Source organism: Myodes glareolus, chromosome 13 (assembly GCF_982192425.1).
Source record: "Myodes glareolus chromosome 13, mMyoGla1.1, whole genome shotgun sequence".
Taxonomy (NCBI): domain Eukaryota; kingdom Metazoa; phylum Chordata; class Mammalia; order Rodentia; family Cricetidae; genus Myodes; species Myodes glareolus.
The window spans coordinates 75,120,389-75,142,747 of NC_142038.1; the positions used below are offsets into that span (position 1 = coordinate 75,120,389).

The 22,359-nt window shown below is 41.3% G+C and overlaps 1 long non-coding RNA gene across 1 annotated transcript; it reads left to right on the forward strand.

Annotated features, from left to right (window-relative positions):
• Nucleotides 1-2,209: 2,209 nt before the first annotated feature.
• LOC146891840 (uncharacterized) lies at nucleotides 2,210-22,098 on the forward strand. The gene is made up of 2 exons (XR_015005287.1): nucleotides 2,210-2,501; nucleotides 21,608-22,098. It is a non-coding gene; the product is annotated as an uncharacterized LOC146891840 (long non-coding RNA).
• The last annotated feature ends 261 nt before the right edge of the window (nucleotides 22,099-22,359 follow it).

Sequence of the window (22,359 nt, forward strand, 5' to 3'; positions counted from 1 at the left end):
TCCAGCATGTCTGACCTGGCGGCTGGCTGCATGGCATCTGCCTCACTGCCTTCTTCCTCCCAGCATTCTGTTCTGTCTACTCCACCTATCTAAGCTGCTGTCCTATCAAAAGCCAAGGCAGTTTCTTTATTAACCAATGAAAGCAACACATAGACAGTTAGCCCTCCTTCATCACTAGTCTACAGGACAGCTAGGGCTACACAGAGAAACCATCTCAAAATAACGGCAACAACAAACAAACAAAAAATCAATATAATGTCTTCCATATGACTGCTCGGTAAGTAACAGTGAACAAATGAATGAATTACAAAGTGAGACCGCAAGTTCTTGGTTGAGTTGAAGACAATGGAAATTCGTTGTCTGTGTGAGAGTAGGCTTCCTGTGCCCTTAGATGGCTTGTTGCCTCCTATTTTGGTCTCTGGTTTACTGATAGTTGTGTAAAGAGCCAAGAAAGCAACAAAATAAATAAGATTAGCAATAACAGGAGCTTGGTCGTAGTAGTTAAAGCAGATAAAAGTGAGTCCCATTTGACTTATTCTATATAAGACAAATGCACCCATTGTTAACCCATCTGTCCTAGCGTGGGGAAGACAGCCACCTGTTTTCTCAGCCCTTCTGGGAGAGCACTGAGCTGGTTGGCACCGCTTAGCTCAGCATTTTAAATGAAGTTAGAAACGACTTGGGGACCCAGGACTTCCTCTACAAAGCTGTTTTTTCCTTGAATGAAGGAAACACTTGTGTCTCTACTGGGTTCTCACTGGCCCTCTGCCTGGCTCCCTGCAAGGCCTTTCTCCCCTCTCTGACTGACACTGCAGGGGCCTTCATTGGCTTTCAAAGCCACAGAACATTTGCCCCTGCCTCCAAACCTCTCGAGAGTGCTGCTGCAGAGTCTCAGACAGATGGAAGTGTCCCTCTGCCCCTAAGAACTGTACATCCTTAGGAATGAAGAGACCTTGGTTTTGCAATGTAACTTTCAACACAGTGGGACACACTTTCCACTCTCACTTCCTGTTTTAATTCTACTTGGAAATAAAATCTGCTGAGATTTAGTTTCGAAACAGCTTCTTGAAAAAGCTTTCTCTGCCAACTAGGAAAACAAAGGACAAAACAGTGGCAGCTTGTGCTGGCCTGAAGGCTTTCCTTCCTGTGGAGGCCCTTGCTTTCTTAAAGACTGGTAAGATTTCGTCTGGAAGGAACTGTGAGTGAGGTCTAGAAGAGAGCCAAGGTTTGCTTGGTGGAGCAGAACGGGGAAGGAGCACCAAGGCACGGGAATGGTAGTGGAAGGAAGAGGGTTTTATGGAGAAGAGCTGCAATACCAAAGACTTCAAAACCATTGTGGGCTCTGGAATTAGAAAAATTAAATGGTTACCTATGAAGTGCAGTAATTTATACTTAAAACATTACTTTAGCCCTTATGAAACATGGGTGCCAGACTCACTTTGTGTACTAGTAAGCATCTTTGCACAAACCGTTGTGTGTTCTAGAGACCAGAACATCCCTTCTTTTGGGTGGAAAGATTTACTGAGTTGGAGTCATTCCTATTAATACTTTTGTTCCCCATTCTATTGGGTGCTCAGTTAATGGGCTTTGCAGAGCCATAGGAAGCTGAATGTGAGCAGAGGATGCCAGCATCACCAGTGGGGAGGCTCACTCTAACTCCACGGCAGTGGACTCTGTACAATTAGTCTCTCTTACTTGCAGGTAATACAGTCACAATCTCTCTGTGAATGCCTGAAACTGCAGACAGCACCAAATCCTATGCCAGCAGTTAACAACCTGGTAGTTGTGACCTCCCTGGAGGTAGAATGGCCTTCGCATAAGGGTCAAATATCAAATGTCATTCACATTACAATTCATAACAGTAGCAAAATTATCATTATGAAGTTGCAGCAAAATAATTCTATGGTTGGGGGGGTCACCATACCACGAGGAATTGTGTTAAAGGGTTGCAGAACTGGGAATGTCGAAACCACTGTTAGATACACTATACTCCCCACAACCCATTACATAAATAGATGTGAGAGTCAATGTTACATTTTAAGTTTTAATTACTGTGCCTAAAAGATCCATGAAACAAAATGCCTCTGATGGATGAGGAATCTTTGTCAGCCAATGATCTTTAAGGGGTGGGATCAGGTTAATATGTGACCTTTGAGTACCTGGAGTAAAACACCAGGTGGCCAAAGGTTCACTCTCTCTGTGGCTTCTATGCTACACAGCTGAGCTTAGACTTCTTGTTCCTGTTTCGTGAGTTTGTCCTTATAATAAAGAAAAATATAATTGGTCTATCTCTTAGCTGCCCCTGCACAGCTTCTGACCAGCCAGGGATCTCTGTAGAATGCACAGTCTGTGATTTACACTGAATAACTGCTTTTAACTTGAACATATTTTTCAGTATCTATTGCTATAACCAATTCAAACTGTTCAAGCCAGCCATGTGGCTACTACTGCGACACCTACTGGCCGGTAACAGTTATTGCACCTACTCCAACTCATTACAGGTAAGATTTATAAGGTCAAATTTATAATTTAAAGGGGCAAGATGACAGATAACAATACAACAATTCAACAGTTTTTTTTTTACTTTTTCATGTATGATATTATGCAAGGCTTATGTGATTTCTCTTCTACATCCCTCTATTTGATTCTGGGTATTAGCTTTGTCCTTCATGTTTTCTCCTAAAAAACATGGTTTGATAATTTAGAAATGATACTGTCTTTACAGACTTAAAATGACCAATTAAAAGGGAAATTCAGCACTCTGGAGAAGGATACAACCAATTTGATGAACCCAGTCAATGACATAGGGCGCTGAGACATTGCTGACAAAATTCATGCTGCCCAGTGTATTAATCAGAATCTGTTGAATGGTTATGATAGATTGGCAGATAGAATGTCTCTCCAGGAAGGTAATATGTACACTATAAAAATTACATCCAAGGATGAGATGTTATCTTTACTGGACAGACTTCACACCTTGGAATCCTCAATGAGGGCATTAGAACTGAGCTCTGGACAGGAGATCCAGACTTTACAAAAGGCAGCAGTAAAAAGATTCAAAAAGATTGAGGAATTTATTGAATTTGATGACCAGGGACAGAAGGTACAAAGACAGAATTTAGCCTAATCAGTACATATCAAACTCTGAGATAGCTCACCCAGAGTTCTAACTGCCTATCCAGTGATCTCCTCGAAAAGAGCATCTGGCATCAAGTACCCTAAGGTAGTCAAAGAATATACATGGGAACCTGTTGGGGACTGCAGACCCTCAGACCCTGAATTTTCTGTTACCCCTTCCCTGCCAGAGTAAACAACTTGTTTTCCTATGCTTGCAGCTGCTCTGAGCATGATACCCTCATGAGTTCCTGATGACAGGGGAGTGGTTTCTGGTGGGATTGCCTGAGAAATTCTGAGAGCTGGCACATAGCCATTAGTCAAGGAGACCCCTATATAAGCTACCCTGAAACACAATAAAACTCTTGCTTCAAAGATGACCTCCCTCCCTTCCTCCCCCCCCCCCTGTGTGTGTGTGTGTGTGTATGTGTATTTCAATCTCCAGCCCCTTGCCTGACTTGCAAACCATTGCATGGTAGACAGGTGATACTGTACAGGTTAGTTGAACAGGTGGAGGCCCCTAGCGAGATCAGAAACTAGGGATCCCTGAGAGATTGCCCTCAGGAATGGTGAGGGTGAATTGAAGATGGGTATGTGTCTGTGTGTTTTTTAGTCCCCAGACTCTTGCCTGATAGTGATTCTTGGGTGGTGCAGGTGCCACAGGAGGACACTAGTGAGATCAGGAACTAGGGACACTCTGAGGGATATCCTCCGGAAGACTGGCCAGCAGGGAAGCAATAGAGAAAAGATGAGAGGGTGAATTGAAAAATGAGGGCAGATCTTTTACAAGTCTGCTCTGGTAGTAAAGATAATAAAAATAAGCCATGTAAAGATGGTATGTTCACAGAGAATCTGGATTATGATTATTATTGTGTTTTTTTTCCACTGGAGAGACATTTTATTCTGGGGCCTGCTAAGAAAGGTATCTTGATTTCAAAACATGGGTCTAAGGAACTGTTGCTTTGGAAAAGTGGTTTTGCTTTTGATTCCACAGAAGATGAGAACCTGTGGAATCATTCCAGACTAATATGATTTGATGGACCAAGACCCCCTCAAAAATTGCTGTGGACATCCCCCAAAATACTTCACCAAATAATAGCAGTAAGCAGTTTGGTGAGAACTACACCCAAATTCCCTAAATGATTGTTTGCTGAAAGTTGTGGGATCAGGGAGAAGCTTGGGAAAGCCGTTCAGACACTGGAAGATGTCCAGGATGGAGAGTCCCTGGCTCTTGGGAAATCTCCATCCTGAACATCTTCAACTTGCAGCTGGACATCTTCAACTTGCAGTTGAAAAGTCCCGAGAGCTAGGGCATGGTCATTAGTCAAAGAGAGCTCTATATAAGATACCCTGAAACACAATAAAAGGGGCATTCTTGTTTCAAGGATGACCCATATCTCTGTCCATGTGTGTGCATGTGTTTCAGTCTCCATTCCCTTGCCTGACTCATGAACCATTGTGTGGTAGACAGGTAGTGTGGTACAGGTGAACTGTACAGGAACCCATACACATGACAGCTCTAAAGGAAATTAAACAAGCAATAGTTTCTTATGGAATATATCCATCCTTCATTAGGACAATGGTCAAAATGTGGACTTCAAGCAATAAGGCAACGCCACAAGATTGGCTTCAATTAATCTCAGCTGTTCTAGAAAATGGACTGCAGCTTCTTTGGAAATGTTATTGGAGAGAAGCAGCAAAAATTTTAGAACTGAGAAAATAAAAAGGACTTGAGATTTCCCAGGATCAAATTCTGGATGAGAGACATTAATCTGATCCTCAGGATCAGGCTCTTTATGACAAACACACCTTGTCCCTATGTAGCACATCAGCTTTAAATGCTGGGGACAGGACTCGGGAACTAGGAAAGGGAATTGAATCATATAATGGGGTTAAGCAGGGTCAGAAAGGACACTTTAGTGACTTTTTACAAAGATTAACTAAGGCTGTACAAATAGGAGTAACAGACCCAGAAGCTAGATGAGTACTTATTGAATCTCTGACTTTTGAAAATGCCAACTTAGAATGTAAGAAGATCCTTGGACCTTTAAAGGTCAGATTAATACCAATAGATGAATGGATTTTATGCACCATGAAAGTTGAGACATTTGACTATAGTACCGAAGCTTGGGGAGGAGAAGCAATTTCCAGTGGTATGAGGAGATTACCAAAATGCCAAATGTTTTAATTGTGGTAGAACAGGACATCTGAGAAGGGATTGTAGACAAGGAATTCCTAGGACATCACCTCTGGAAATGGCAAGAATAGGAGGACTCAGCCTTCAGGTATATGTAGGAGATGTGGCAAAGACTGACATTGAACCAATGAATGTAGGTTAACAAAAGATAGACAAGGCAGTCTGATATCATTAGAAAAATCCTTGGGGGGGGGGGCTCTCACAGGACCCCATGATGAACACGGTTCAATCATTTGCAATTACTGTGGGAAACATTTCTCACCAAAAAAATTAAAAAATCAAGTGCCTATTGTAAAAAAAACATACTTGTCTGGATGATTGAATAGATGTGGAGGATGAACTAAGATTTAGAAACTGTATATTTGGCAGACTTCTATAAATGATCAAAGACAAAAGCTAAGAGTGCTTATAAATGGCATTGTAATTGTGGGTTTGATAGACACAGGTGTAAACGTTGAGTATCATTAGTCCTAAATCTTGGCATCCAAATTGGCCTCTTCAAAAGGCAGATATTCAATTCCTAGGAATTGGAACCATATCTCAAGTGAAACAAAGCACGAGATGGGTTGAATGCATAGGGCCAGAAGAACAGAGAGAAAGGCTGGGGCCAAATGCAGTAAATTTATGGGGTCATGACCTATTGCAGCAATGGAATACCCAGATTAACATTTCTGAAGTCCCAAAAATGTATGTTTCTGGAGAAGATATTAGAAGGTATTATAGACAAAGGTCACCAACCATTCAGGCTGTACAAGAACACAAAGCAACTGACAAACCTTCAGAGGCACTAATGGCCCTGCATTTAAAGTGCTTAACTGAGAAACAAATATGGATTAAACAGTGACCTTTAACAGAAGAAAAGCCACAGGCTTTAGAACAGCTGGTATAGGAGCAACTAGATGCTTACCATATTGAAAAATCAACCAGCCCTTGGAATTTTCCTGTATTTGTTATTAAAAAGGAATCTGGAAAATGAAGAATGGTGGCAGATTTAAGGGCTGTCAACAAAGTACTTCAACCTATGGGCCCTCTACAGTCTGGAATTCCTCTGCCTTCTCTGTTACCAAAAGAATGGCTTTTCATAGTTATTGATTTAAAGGATTGTTTCTTCACTATACCTTTACAAGAAAAGTACAGAAAAAAAATTGCCTTCACAGTGCCTATTTATAATAATTCTCAGCTTACTAGGATATACCACTGAACTATCCTCCCACAGGAAATGCTCAATATCCCCATGCTGTGCCAATACTTTGTCAGTCAGCCATTGGAAATAATATATAAGCAATTTCCTATATCTATAATCTACCCTTACATGAATGACATTTTGCTATCTGATCCAAATGCAAATACTTTAGGAAGACTGTTTGAAAAAGTAAAGAAAGTTTTGCCTAAATGGGGATTACAGATTGCTCCTGAAAAGATTCAAAGAGGAGATTCTGTCAATTACCTAGGTTACGGAATAAGTTTACAAAAAATGAGAACACAAAAGGCACAAATTAGGAGAGACTGATTGCAGACTCTTAGTGACTTTCAAAGATTGTTAGGAAACATTTCCAATCTATGACCAGCTATTAGAATAACACCTGATCTAATAATTCATTTAAGCAAAACCTTAGAAGGTGACAAAGACTTAAATAGTCCCAGAGAATTAACAGCTGAAGCAGAAAAGAAATTGATGATTGTTGAGGAGAAATTACAGGAGGCACATGTGGATAGGGTGAATCCAAATCTTAATTGTATTCTAGTCATATTGCCTTTCAGAATTTCTCCTGTAGGAATTTTAATGCAGAAGGAAGATATTATTTTAGAATGGTTTTTTTAACCATATAAACCAAGCAAAAAATTAAAAATTTATGTGGAAAAAGTCTCTGAATTATTTATAAAAAGTAAATTGAGATTTTGTCAATTAGCAGTTGTAGACCCAGCAGAGATTATAGTGCCTTTTACTACTGATGAAATAAAAAAGTTATGGAAAGACAATGAACCATGGCAAAGAGCTTGTGCTAATTTTTTGGAAGAAGTTAATAACAATTATCCCAAAAGTAATAGAATTATCCTTAAAAGGAGAACTACTTGGATTCTTCCCTGGATTGTATGAGATGCACCAATAACTGGAGTCCATACATTTTATACTGATACAAATAAATCAGGAAAGGCTGGTTACAAATCAGAAGAATTAAGTAAGGTGGAACAAAGCTCTTATAATTCTGTCCAGAAGTCAGAGTTATATGCTATTCTTATAGTACTAAGGGATTTTAAAGAAACTCTTAATAAAGTTACTGATTCATAATATGCAGAAAGTATTGTCTTGCCTATTGAATTTTTAGGACCCACAGATCTACCCTTCCTCCTGGAGTTCATATTGAAGATAGTTTGCAGTTTCTGGCCAAACATCTTGTTGCAGTTTCTGGCTAAACATCCTGTTTGTTCCTGCGCTCCCTCTGACCATGTGATTTTTTTAGAGCAATTGTAAAGATTTTAAACCATACCCAATTAGCAAGACACACATACAGGACACATGTGTGGACACAACATACACACATCTCTTTTTCAGACAGGAAACAAAAACTCTTCCCAAGCCAAATGCTGTTCATGTTGCTGCAGGCGAGTGGCTGGGAAACAGATAGGAACCATCTTGAGCTGGATGTTACTTGTCTCAGGACAGCTCTCAGCGGGTGGGAAAGAAAGAGGGACCCACCACCCCAGGCTGCTCAGACTGTGTAGCTAGATGGAGAGCAGGAAGCATGAAGAGAGTGTTTGGAACTGAGATAGAGAAATGCTTGAATGCAGGACAAAGGTTTTTTTTTTTTCCTTAGGAGGTAAGAGATGACAGGTTTGAGTTGTTATCTAGGGGTATTTTGTTCATTTTTAGTACAGAGGCAAGTGAGTTTAGAAGCCTTTATATATGGCATTAAATGTAGAGGTTTTAAGTGTTTTAAAATGCATCCCAGAGAAGTGGATGAGCTTATAGCTTTTTTCAGTTTGCTTCCCACGAGTGAGGTAGAAAGATAATGGCTCAAGCCACTTAGTTGCTCATCAGCAAAAAAAGGGGGGTGCAGGGCACTGAGTGCAAACAAAGGATGTGAGTCCCAGAGATGAGGCCTGAAGGCCAAAGGGCTGGAGCCTGAAAACCTAAGTCCCAGAAATGAAGGTGCAAGCTGCTCACTTAAGATGCTGGGGAGGGGGTACGGTAATAGACCCAGAGGGCATGGAATCCAAGAGACAGAAAAACCTCTCTCACAGGAAATTGACAGAGGTGATTGTCGGCAAAAGGGACAGTGGGAGAAGGGGATCTTACCAAAGGTAGCCGATGTTGTGTGAAGTATAGCCCAGCAGGCAAGAAGTTGGAAAGTGGTCTACCATTCATCTATAGGTGCTGATCTAACCTTTAAAGGCCAAGGTATCTTTTTGCATTTTAAATTGGCATTTTCAAAAGCCAGAGATTTAATAGGTACTCATCTAGCATCTGGGTCTGTTACTCCTATTTGTACATCCTTAGTTATTTTTTTGTAAAAAGTCACTAAAGAGTTCTCTCTGGCCCCATTTAACCCTGGTATATGATCCAGTTATTTTTCCTAGTTCTTGAATTCTATCCCAAGCATTTACGGTTGCTTTGTAGCATAGGGACATGATTTGTTCATTGTAAAGAGCTTGAACCTGTGGGTCAGCATAAGGGTCTTCATCAAGAATTTGATCTTGGGAAGTCTCAAGGTCTTTTGCTTTTCCATGTTTTTCCAAATTTTTTTGCCTCTTCTCTGAAATATATTTTTATCTGTCATGTGATCCAGTAAACCGTAATCTTTATTGTTCAGCAGATGTTGTGGTTGCAGAGTCATGACTAGAAGTAATACAACCAGTGGCAACAGGAATAGTCCTGAGCTGTGTTAGTTTCCTGCCTTAGTACTGGTTAAATACTGAGAAATATGCTTTGCTTGACAAATTAAAAGCAATTAAATCAATTTTATACATGGAGCAAGAAAGCCAGAACTCATGGGCAGGGGGCAGAAACCGGAAGATGTACAAGTCATCACATGGCAAGGAACTGCGCCAGGGAACGTGGCAGTCATGTGTGCACTTGGGAAATTTTCAAGTTGCCACACACAGTAGACTCCGCTGTGGTGGGAATTCTATAAAAACTGCTTAGGTAAAAGCAAGCCAGCTAGGCAGGGTTGGGAGACTGTCTGGGCTGGGACCGGCGAGGCCATTAGGCCATCCACCTGGTAGACATGGAGTCCGAATCCATGTGGGTGCCAAATGAAGAAGGACACTTAAAAGAAATCCCACACTAGCTCAGAACTGAGAAGAAATGGTTATTTATTTAGAGGTAAACTCACAAATCTGAATTCTCTGCTTGAACAGAGATCAGAAACTGAATCCCACAACCAAAAAAGAGAGAGCTCAGATGAATGCTCTACACTGGCCTATATAGTTTAAGAGGCCACACCCCAGTGGACGGGTAACCACTGGCTGTTAGACTTCCTACAGCATAACCCCCATGGGAGTTAATGGACAGGGAGGTGAAAAGGGGAGTTTATGATATTCAACTGGAAGAGAGAAGTAGCCATATGGGAAGAGAAAGAGAGAGAGAGAGAGAGAGAGAGAGAGAGAGAGAGAGAGAGATGAGGGATAGAAGGAGAGAGAAAGAGAGAGAGAGAGAGAGAGAGAGAGAGAGAGAGAGAGAGAAATATGCAGAGAGAGGAAGAGGAAGAAAAGGTGGAAATAGGTGGAATTCTGCCTTTTAAAGGGACAGGCATGATGCCCTCTACCAGGTCCCCAAGGGGCACTGCCAGGTCTGCCTAAGTACTACAATTGAAAGATCGTAAGAGCCAGAGACCAAAAAATCTGCTGTGAGATTATTTCTACTGGAATCAACAAGATGGCTGCCCAAACAAGACCTGAACAAGTACAACAATAGACATGCTAGTAGGAAGGAAGAAATATCACAGGATCCCACACATAAAAAAAGAACTATGGGCAATAAGAAATGCTGAGAGTGGGAGGAATAGTCTTCTCCAGGGATGCGCTACCTAGCTGATAATCCAACGCCAAGTGGTCAGTCCTCTAATTGTAAGTATAAGTAATATTAAATGGACTTAGCAGGTTGTATTTATATGTATTCAGAGGCTGCTTGTTCATTTCCCTGCCACCCAGACTCAAATAATCACAGAAACTATATGAATTATAACACTGCTCAACAGACAACTCAAGCATATTTCTAGCTAGCTCTTACATCTAGAATTAACCCATTTCTATTAATTTGTATATCGCCACAAGGTTGTGGCCTACCAGCAAAAGTTCTGAGCATTTTTCCCCTTCAGCAGTTATGTGGTATTTTCCTGACTCTGCCCTCTCTCTCTCTCTCTCTCTCTCTCTCTCTCTCTCAAAATACATACATATATATGTTCAGTTTTCCAGCCTGACTTTAATCTGCTAGGTCATTGGTCCAAACAGCTTCATTCATCAACCAATAAAATAACATGTATACAGAATTACATCCCACATCATCTCCCCTTTCCTGTCTAATTAAAAAGAAAGGCTTTAACTTTAACATAGTTAAATGACATATACAAAACAGTTATCAAGCAAGAATTATAGTTACAATATTTCTTTGTGACTCTAAAGTTTTATATTTAATTTATCTTTTATCACAACTAAGAAAAACTATATGTAGGTACACAGGTTCCCCATTTTTCCGAGGCACTATGCAGGGCTGTTCTGCTTCCTGGTTCCACTGCATCAGCTTGAGGGTGTGGCATAGAACTGCCCTCTCTTGTTATGTTAATTTCACCTATGGCCCAAGGGTGTAGCTTAGAGAGAACTCTCCCTGTACTGTTATGGTAATTCCACCTGCAAGCAAGGTTCTCGCTGCAGGCAAGGTTCCCTGGTCAGAGAAGGAAAGGTTCCTCTTTTCTCTGTTCAGCTGCTCTCCGACCTTGGGTGCGGCCCCCTGACTTTTCTCTTTCCTTGATCCTGATGGGGGGCTGGTGTCCTTTTGCCCCACAGTATATATACCCGACTTATGCTTAATAAAGCTGCCATTTGCCACTTGCTCCTTGGCAGATGAGCCCGGTCTCTTTGTGTGTGTGTCATGTGTTCAAACCCCTAGGACAGTCGTCCATTCTCGTGGGCTCGAGTCAGGAAAAGCGCGTGCCTGTTTCGAGGTTCGGGTGTCCACAGAAAAGTACGGAGGTTTACAACTATAACTATTTATCTTTAACTCCATCAAAGACCCCAGAAGGATTAATTACCTAAGTAAACAGAATGTATTGTAAGCAACTTCCAAAGTGCTAAAATTGCAGAGACATCTCTCTACCTGGATAGTCGCCCAAAGTTCTTCTGTAATGTTGGAGCATCCATCTTCAGTCTACAGGCCCGTAGTGTCTGGCAGACTTTTTTGTGAAGCAGGAAATGTGAAAGGTTGTTGTGCCTATCCTGGCAGTTTTTCAGTCAATTTCTTCTGTATCCTGCAGAATGTCTGGCAGTTTCTTCTGTGAAGCAGGAACACTGAAGGACCTTCCTGTTTTTTGGAATGCTTAGCAGTCACTTTTTTGTGGGTCTTGCATGCATGTTCAGTTCATACAGCATACTATCAAGCAGTCAAGGCATGAGCAGTTTCTTGCCCAAATGGCTATCCTTGTCGCATTGAAGGCAAATTTTATAATGAGTTTCTTCAATGCCTATCAACCTCTCTGAAGTAATTGGTGCTGTCCAAAGCAGACAGGTCTCATTGTCAAGAAAAGTCTAAGTTCTTAAAACATTTTAAATGCAATATTCTGTAAGTTTTTGAAGTGTAGAAGATTATCTATTCAACTGAAATATATCTCTGTATATCTGAAAAAGCTAACTAACATGACTACAGTTTGACTATTATAGATGACATCTATTCATCTGTCTCTCTTAATTATACATTACATTTTTAAATGACTTGTACAAACATAATACTTCAAAAAAGAGCAGAAATACATATATATATATATATACAGTGTAACAAAATCAGCCTTAAATATGTATCAATAGACTAAGATCCATACAAATGCAAAGTATTCATCTCTATATCTAATCTCTCCCCCTTTATTTAAAGAAAGAGATTGACTATGACCTTTTAACCATTTATAATAAACCCCCTTTAAATAAAAATAAATATTTATAAACAATCATTTTGGAAATTTGGGTTTATTTTTCTCCAAACTGCTTCCTGCTTTTTGTTGGGCTAAGTATTTTTAGGTGTTCATGGAGACCTTCCAGGGGGTCTTGTTACATCAAACCACATTAGATTAGAAGGACCCCACAGGTTCTCATCTTCTGTGGAAATAAAAGCAGAGCCTCTTTTCTAAAGTAACATATGTTAAACTCAAATTTTGAAGTCAAGATACCTTTAAAATATTTATGTTGGTTTGCTTAGCAGCTCCCAGAAACAAATGTCCAAATATCCAAAGAAAACACAATAATATGTATAATCCAGACTCTGTGAATTTTCCATGTTTATGTGGTTTATTTTTCTTTATTCTTTTAATCTATGACTTCTATACTTTTATATTTTACTGTCTCTTTAAATACTTTACTTCTTTTTATAACTGTCTATACTATTTTTCCTCTCTCTCCCAAACATATAAACATTTTTAACACACTGTGTCTTGTTTAGAATTCTTTTATGTCTGAATATTTTCTGTGTACCTGAAATTCTTTTCTGACAATGAACATTTTAAAATGGCAAGCAGTGTTGTTGCAGCAGCCCTGGATGCTGGCTCCACCTCTCTTGGCCTTTCAATATGGTGGAAGTACATTTACTGCCAGCTCTGGGACTGCTGGGCGGGAACCATGCTCACCACCTCAATTCTGGGAAGCATTGTGAAATACATAAACCCTTTTTGTCTGAGTAAAAGCTAAATCTGCCATGCAGCATGCACAGCCTGGAAATGTCTCTGTGTATGGTGGTGGTAATTTGCAAGGTTTTCCTTCCTGTGCATGCCTAACAGACCCAATCCAGCTGCTTTTCCAGGCTGGGATGCTGAGCAGCAGACATGCTCTCAGCTACTTTCCTCCTAACCCTGAGCAGCATATAAGCACCAGATCTGAAGTGTGTGTGGCCACACGGGTTAGCCCTAAACATATGGGCACCATTTTGTAGTGGGAGACTGCTTGTTTGTGTCCCAGTCACCTAGACCCAAATAATCACACAGAAACTATGTAAACTGCAACACTGCTTACCCAATGACTCTGGTTCATTTCTAGCTAGCTCTTACATATGGAATTAACCCATTTCTATTAGTATATGATCACCACGAGGCTGTGGCCTACCAGGAAAGGTTCTGGGTGTCTTTCCCTTTTAGCAGCCATGTGGCATCACCCTGACTCCTCCTACTCTTTCTATATATCTCTGTTCAATTTTCCAGCCTGACTTTAATATGCTAAGTCATTGGCCCAACAACCAATAAAGCAACACATATACAGAAGGACATCCTCTCTCTCTCTCTCTCTCTCTCTCTCTCTCTCTCTCTCTCACACACACACACACACACACACACACACACACACACACACACACATATTAAAGGAAAAGAGTCCATCAATTTGAGGAGTAGGGAGTGGACAGGTGGGCAAGAACTATCAGGAGGAAAGGGAAGGGGAATTACATAATTATATTTTAATTTCAAGTTATTTAAACAAGAAAACAATTGAAAACAGAGAGAAACTCAAGCATGTGTACATATATGCATGTTTATAGCTACACGATTCATGATGACTAGAAGGTCCATCTATACATGAGTAGATATATGTCCTAGCTAGCTTTAAACTGCTGGAATAAACACCATGACCCAAAGCAACTTGAGGAATAAGGTTTTTGATTTACACTTCTGTGTCGCAAATGATCATTGAGGGACATAAGGCAGGAAACCAAAGCAGGAACCCATGGATAGGAACCTTGAGACAGGAACTGAAGCGAGACCCTGGAGGTATGCTGCTTAATGACTGATCAGTCTTCTTTCTTTCTCTTTTTGTGTCTGTTTTTATTACTATTTATTCTATTAGTTTTACATTTTTCTCTGCTCCTCTCCTTTCCTTTTTTCTCCCCTTCTACCCTCTCCCATGGTCCCCAAGCTCCCAATTTACTCAGGAGACATTGCCTTTTTCTATTTCCCATGTCAATTAGATCTATGTATGTCTCTCTTAGGGTCCTCTTCGTTGTCTAGATTCTCTGGAATTGTGAATTGTAGGCTGGCTTTCTTTGCTTTATGTTTAAAAACCACTTATGAGTGAGTACATATGACATTTGTCTTTCTGGGTCTGGGTTACCTCATTCAAAATGATGTTTTCTAGCTCCATCCATTTGCCTGCAAATTTCAAGATATCATTTTTTTTTTTTTGCTGTGTAGTACTACGTTATGTAAATGTACCATGTTTTCCTTACCCATTCTTAGATCGAGGGGCATTTAGGTTGTTTTCAGGTTCTGGCTATGACAAACAAAGCTGCTATGAACATAGTTGAGCACATGTCCTTGTTGCACGAGTGAGCATCCTTTGGGTATATACTCAAAAGTGGTATTATTGGGTCTTGAGGAAGGTTGTTTCCTAATTTTCTGAAAAATTGCTACACTGACATCCAAAGGGGCTGTACTAGCAATGCAGGAGTGTTCCCTTCACCCTACATCCTCTCCAGCATAAGTTGTCATCAGTATTTTTGATCTTGGCCATTCTTACAGGTGTAAGATAGAATCTCAGTGTTGTTTTGATTTGCATTTTTCTGATGTCTAAGAATTTTGAGCATTTCCTTAAGTGTCTTTCAGCCATTTTAGATTCCTCTGTTGAGAGTTCTCTGTTTAGGTCTGTACTTCATTTTTTATTTGGATTATTTGTTATTTTGATGACCAATTTCTTGAGTTCTTTGTATATTTTGGAGATCATCCCTCTGTCTGATGTGGGATTGGTGAAGATCTTTTCCCATTCTGTAGGCTGTTGTTTTTGTCTTGTTGACTGTGTCCTTCGCTTTATGGAAGCTTTTCAGTTTCAGAAGGTCTCATTTATTAATTGTTTCTCTCGGTGTCTGTGCTACTGAGGTTATATTTAGGAAGTGGTCTCCTGTGCCAATGCATTCAAGTGTACTTCCCACTTTCTCTTCTATAAGGTTCAATGTGGCTGGCTTTATGTTGAGGTCTTTGATCATTTGATTGAGTTTTGTGCATGGTGATAGATATGGGTCTATTTTCATTCTTCTACATGTTGATATCCAGTTACACCAGTATCATTTATTAAATATGTTTTTTTTCCATTTTATATTTTTTTGCTTCTTTGTCAAAAATCAGGTGTTTGTAGGTGTGTGGATTAATATCCGGGTATTCAATTTGGTTGCATTGGCCCTCCTGTCTGTTCTTATGCCAATACCAGGCTGTTTTCAGTACTGTAGCTCTGTAGTAGAGTTTGAAGTCAGGGAATGTGATGCCTTCAAAAGTTCCTTTGTTGTACAGAATTGTTTTGGCTATCCTGAGTTTTTTGTTTTTTTCATATAAAGTTGAATATTTTTCTTTTGAGATCTTTGAAGAATTTTACTGGAATTTTGATGGGCATTGCATTAAATCTGTAGTTTGCTTTTGTTCTAATTGCCATTGATTTGGTCCTTGTATAGAAATTTTATAAGTTTTATCTCAACATATTATTAAAGAGAAAAACTAGAGCCAGGTATAATAATAACTCATGTTTATAGTTTCAGAATTTGGGATGCTTGGGTTGGGGTGAAGGTCCCCATTTGCAGTCAGCTGGAGTACATAGCGATCCAAGTCAGTCAGAGGTATATAGAGAAATTCTGTCATAAAACAACACAATCCAACAGAAAACAGCAAGTAACAATGAGGATTTGGCCCATGATAGAAAATGTCAAGTCTATCCTAGAGAATAGAGGGGTTTGAAGGGTGGTATATTTCTATTACCATAGATGTTATTATTATCATTCTTTTCATTAAGAAAAATGAATACAGCAAGAATATTAGTAAGTATAAGGATTCCTTCAAACTCACCCAGATGATTTTTGAGCAAAAACATACACAGATAAAGTTCACAGACTTTCAGTGAAGCCCTCACCCAGTGTGAGAGACTTTTCCTTTAGCTGGGTTCCGACATCTGCTGCCCCACCATGAGTAACTAAAACAGGCATTTGCAATTTCCCATCAATTCCCACTTCTAAGGAAAAAGGACCTTTAAAATGTTGCACGAAAAGTCGTGAGACATCAAATAATAGAAAAAAAGACAAAAAAAAAAAAACCCAAGAGATTGGTTTATTGCACAGGAATCTGGAAAATACTGCCTAGTTCTGTTTAATAAACACAGGATGATCCTTGCTTAAAGATAGTTCCAGATATTTAACTTGTGGTTTAATGAACCCAGAACCACAGCTAAGTGGAATATGCAGACTGTGAGGAGGCCGGATACTTGTCCCATATGAAGTCACATAGCTCAGCCTGGTAGATTCACTGTTGCACTGAGCTATAATAGCTGAGAACCTTTAAATAAAAGAATATTTTCAAAGGAATTAGGAAGAAGATAAATAATATCTGTGATACAACATTCAGGTTCCAGGTCAGCTTCCTTAGGGGATACCAGGGTGCAGTCATGTTCCAGGTCAGCTTCCTTAGGGGGTACCAGGGTGCAGTCAGGTTCCAGGTCAGCTTCCTTAGGGGATACCAGGGTACAGTCAGGTTCCAGGTCAGCTTCCTTAGGGGGTGCCAGCGCAGAGCACCAGAAGCCGGGACAGCAGCTCTCAGCTCGCTTCTGTTCAAGTGGCATTAAGTGTTTTAAGTTAGAGACCTTGTGTGGGAGGATCGCTTTGATCCAGGGCTGTTGTTTCCTGACCTAGAATTCCAAGTGTAGAGACCTTTTACAGAAGCTGGTTCTGTTGGAAATGACCAAATGATCACTGCAGGTCAGCTTGTCAAACCACAGTGCTCCAAAGTCTGAAATACTCCGAGATCCCAACCATTCTGAGCATTAGCACAGGACATAAATAGAAATTCTGTACCCTTAATGAAGAGTGGCCATCAGATGCAGGCTGACACCATACAGTTTATCCAGCATCTCCAGGGATGAAAAGGGCCACTTCCAGTCTCTTCAGCTTTGATATACAAATTTTGCTTCATATATAAATGTATTAGTCAGGATTCTCTGAAGGAACAGATTTGATAGAACGATATGTGTATATGTGTTTATTTGTTCTATCAGTTCTGTTCCCTCCCTCCTTTCCTCTCTCTCTCTCTCTCTCTCTCTCTCTCTCTCTCTCTCTCTCTCTCTCTCTTTACACCCACCACCCCCCCACACACGTTATATATAGAGAGAGTCTCACAGGTTGTGAGTAGTCCGGCAATGCATATTCCCTGAAGGAAAGGGGAAAGGCCAAGGACCTGGTAGTTGTTCAGTCCAGGAGACTGATGTCTCTGCTGTCTCCATCTGACGCTGGAGTCCCTGGGAATCCTAGAGAGCAGCTGCTCTTCAGTCTGCCTTGGCATCATGAAGAAGTGGGTTCTAACACCAGGGAAGGGAGGCCTCAGCAGCAGGTGGGTGAACTTGCCAGGAGTGAGGGCAAGCAGGCCTCCCTTGTCCTTTTCTGTGGGCTGCCACAAGGAGTGTGGTTCACATTTGGGGTGGGTCTTTCTCCTCAAATGATCCAATCAAGAAAATCTCCCACAGGCATGCCAGCTGCTTGGATTTTAATTGATTCCCAATGTTTTCAAGTTGACAACCAAGATTAGTCATCATCACAGAATTATTAAAAAATTCTGGCTATAATTACATTTAGTCTGTGTCTACACAACATAAATGAATTTTATGTTTAGACCCGAGTTTCTTCTCTGACATATTTTATTGGCTATATACTGCCAGTTGTACCCAAGATGAAGTCTGACCTGGAAGTACAACGTTGACTCTGGAGTTGTTGGTAAAGGACTGTTTGAAGGCAGAGCAGGCGCCATGACACTTCAGGACACTTGACTGGCAGATTCTCTTAGCTGGACAAGCTGTGTACTGCTTGGTGATTTTCTCTTTTTCTTCTTTTTGGTTTGTTACATTTTCCCCAGTGAACTCTATTACTTTAACAATCAGTAAAAGAAAATATAAAGAACGTAAAATATTAAAAAATAATTTTTATGCCTACAAATTGTTTTCATGGCTACATCCAGATTTCCACTCCCAACCCACCTCCCGGGAGCTACTTCTGGGAATAACTGCAGAAGGAATATCCTGAGAATTATTCTCAGGGGATTTTTAGACAGATCAGTGTTCTCTGCCACAGTGGGGGAAGATAGATTTCCATGCTTGGCTTGATTGAAAAAGACAGTTGGAATCACCCTTGGAACTGTTTCATCTCTACATGGAGATGGCCTTGAAATGGTTGTCCTTTTGTGCCATTCTCCATATCCTTGACCAAAACACCACCCATACGACACTATTGACAAATTATGCATCCTATTTGATAGTGGAGAGAAGGAATGGGATATCTTCCTCTTACAATGCTAGTGGTGAACAGGTGAATGACAAGGGAGCCTAGGATATCACAGCCATGTGGAATTCCATAAGCTCCTGGTGGAAAGGAAATGGGTGCTTAAAGGCCAGTTTACAGGTGCATATAGATTTATACAGTGCTAAACCAACGCATGCGTTCAAAAATATATGTTAAATGCTCTTTGTCCTTCCTGCCCGTGCGTCACTCAAGTCTATCTTGACGTTATATTCGAGGTCTACATTGGAGGCTTTCTCAGTCTTTCAGGTCACAGCCATACTGTTTTGCAAGTTGTTTCGGATCTGTGAACCTGACTTGCTTTTATTTGCTCAAGACAGGGTCTCTCTGTGTAGCTCTGGCTGTCCTGGAACTCACTCTGTAGACCAGACTCGCCTTGAACTCAAAGATTTGCCTGCCTCTGCCTCCTGAGCGCTGGAATTAAAGGTGTGCGCCACCATTGCCTGGCCAAACCTGACTTTTGCATTGAGATTTGCTGGTGTCTGGAAGGAAGTAGAGACACTACTACAGAATGTTGCTGCTCTTGACTTTTCAGAGCTATGTCAGAGGTCCAGTTACCAAGCCAGGCCCACTGTCCTCCCGCTTTGGTTTTAGTGACAGCATGCCAGCCCCTTTCTGCCTTGCTGTTTTAGACTATGGGAGGGCATTGGATGGGTGTTCCATAAGGCAAGGATAACCAGTAGACAGGCGTCACTAACTGAGGCAGAGATGAAGCTGAAAGCAGCACATTATCAGAATAATTATAATTCTCCTGTTTGGCATATCAACACTTTGTGGGGAGGTTGTTAGTGTGCCAATAATTCAAGTTTCAAATTGTTGATCGATAACATCTTTCTGGGGGTGGGATTCTTGTCCTTCTTGGGGCAACTGGAATCCTTGCAATACCTGGCTGCCCTCTTACAAGTTGTCTAAGGCATGTCACCTTTATTGACTTCGAAATGAAGCATCTGTGATGCAAGTTGTGTGGTTTCCACAGAGTCTGGAACTCCATCTCATGTTCTTCTCAGATCTGATTCTGCATATTTGGAGTCTTGCATCCCATAAGTGAATCATGACTTTGATAAGTTGCCCAGGTCACCTAAGTGCTGGATCAAATGGATTCTGTTGTAATCAAGACGGCTTGGGAGAGTCAAACCCTCTGTTTCAGTCTGGCACCCAAACCCTTAGGTCTTTGCAGGGTCAGATGCTCAGTATTATCATAGTGCAGAGGAAAGCCCGGGAATCAAACTCAAAAAGGCAGAAGGCTGCGTTTAGTGTTGAATGCTTGTGAAGATTAGATGAGAGCAGGTGCAAGCTCACTCGCCTCTGCTGTGGGCTAAGTGTCCTGGAATGCTGGGCTTTGTCTTAGCTATGTGCTTATCAAATACAATTTTACAGTAATAAACATAGGAAAATATTAACTCTGGGTGGCTCTTTCTCATAGAGCCTAGGATTTAAATACAGTAGCAAGCACAATGCAGCCATTCACTGCGTGATTAAATACGTCACTTTTACAAACCTAAGGCTAGGACTGGCCCCCACTCGGAGACACTGGCAATTTCATAAACTGGATATGTGTTTTCATCTGCTGACTATGTTTGGACCATACTTATGAAGATATCCAAGTGCTTGGCTGCTGCAGCGGGATACTCTTAGCCATTCTGTATTGATTCTCATTGTGTGACGACAATGACTAGAGCTGACCATTCCGCCATGTGTTACATCAGCAACAGAAGCACAGAACTGCCAACAAGCCCTCCATGGCTGACTCCAGGAACAATCGCTTGCTGGGTTTGCCACATGACATTTGCTTTTGCATGTATCCATAACATGAAGTTATGACCATGAACTGAAGACATGCCTCTCCTCCTGTGTGTGTTGCAGTGCCTTATCCTGCTCTGTCTATCAAGAGAACTAATCAACCCCTAGAAAACAAAGACCTGCGTCTGATGAAGTAAACTCCAGACTGGCTGTGTCTCAGCACATTCATGGAGTGAAGGAAAGACTGAGAGCTGAAGCTCTGCCTGGGAGAAGACCTGCGTGCCAGGTGGAAATAGCTTGGAGAAGCAAGATTCTAGGGGAGCGAGGCACAGCAGGAAAACATGTCTTACTAGCTGACTGAGGAAAAACTCGTCTGTTGGAAGAGATAGAACTTGAAAAAGGAGCAAAAAGGACGCTGTTCTTCATGACTAGCGCTGGAGTGTGAAGTCCACTAATGAGGCTCAGTGAGCCGCCTTTCCTGGAACAAGAGGAGTGCCACAGTGTGTCTGGAAGAAAATGCTGGCTGCAGTTACAACACAGCTTCAGCTCCATCCATCCGTCCATCCATCCATCTGTCCATCCATCCGTCCATCTGCCCGTCCATCCATCCATCCGTCCGTCCGTCCGTCCGTCCGTCCATCCATCCATTCGACCGGCTGTCCATCCATCCATTCATCCATTTGTCCCTCCGTCCGTCCGTCCATCCAGTCATTTAGCCATGCCATTCTACAGGGGTCTGAGCTGTGTGTCTGCAGATGGGTACCTTCCATGGCTGTGAGGAGGTCATCCTTTTTTCCTGAGCCACATGGCAACCTGGTATCACAGTCTTTAGTCACTGCAAAGACACATGGATCATAACTCCTCCATTGTTCAGAGAGAGATGCAAAACACTGGCACTTAGTTTAGAAGGACTTTGAAGCTGGGAGTCCATAGTGCTTATTATCAGGGAAGTCTTCTCAAAGTCTCAGTGTAGTCTATTACCTTTGGAGAAAGTTTGGGGTGTGGGTAAAATGCCACCAAGTTGCCCTATTTTTTCTTTGTATTTGTGTCTGTTCCAGAGACTCAAGTCAAATCACCAGCTGAATGTATTGGAAGCAGCATATGTCAGCCAAGATCAGCTGCCCTGCCCCTTGTAAGAATTTCTGGGAACATCTGTGACCACTCTCAATCTGCAGCAGCAGGGGTACTGGCTGAGCTGAAACCAGTTTGCTTTCCCTATGGCTTCTACAGTCATCTACAGAATGATAGAATGATTCTCTTGACGTATGGCACTTGGTCCCATGGCACTGAGACCAGGGTTCTTTGTACAGTAGTCCTCCTCATTCAGGGTTTTACCTCCCATGCCTTTAGTTACCTGCAGTCAAGCAGGGTGTGAACACAATACAGTATAATATTTTGAGAAAAAGACCACTTGTCACATAACTTTTAGTTTAGTGTATTGTCATAATTGTTCTGTTGTATTATTAACTTATTGTCAATTTTTCAGTGTGCATAATTTACAAATCAAATTTTGTCTCGTGTGTGTGAGTGTGTGTGTGTGTGTGTGTGTGTGTGTGTAAAAAGTCATAGTGTGTGCTCTGTGGATTGGTACTTCTGTTTTAGTCCACCACTGAGGAAGTGGAGATGGGTGAGGCAAGGGATGTTCTAACATAGCACATGTGAGTCGGGGGTTGCTACATTTCTTCCTCTGCCAACTGGATCCTGGATGGGTTTCCCTGGAGAGGATGCTGCGGGGTGGGGGGGCTTGTGGAGGAGGGTTAGCTCTCTACAGAGGATGCTGGAGGTGGGCCTTGTGGAGGAAGGTTAGCTC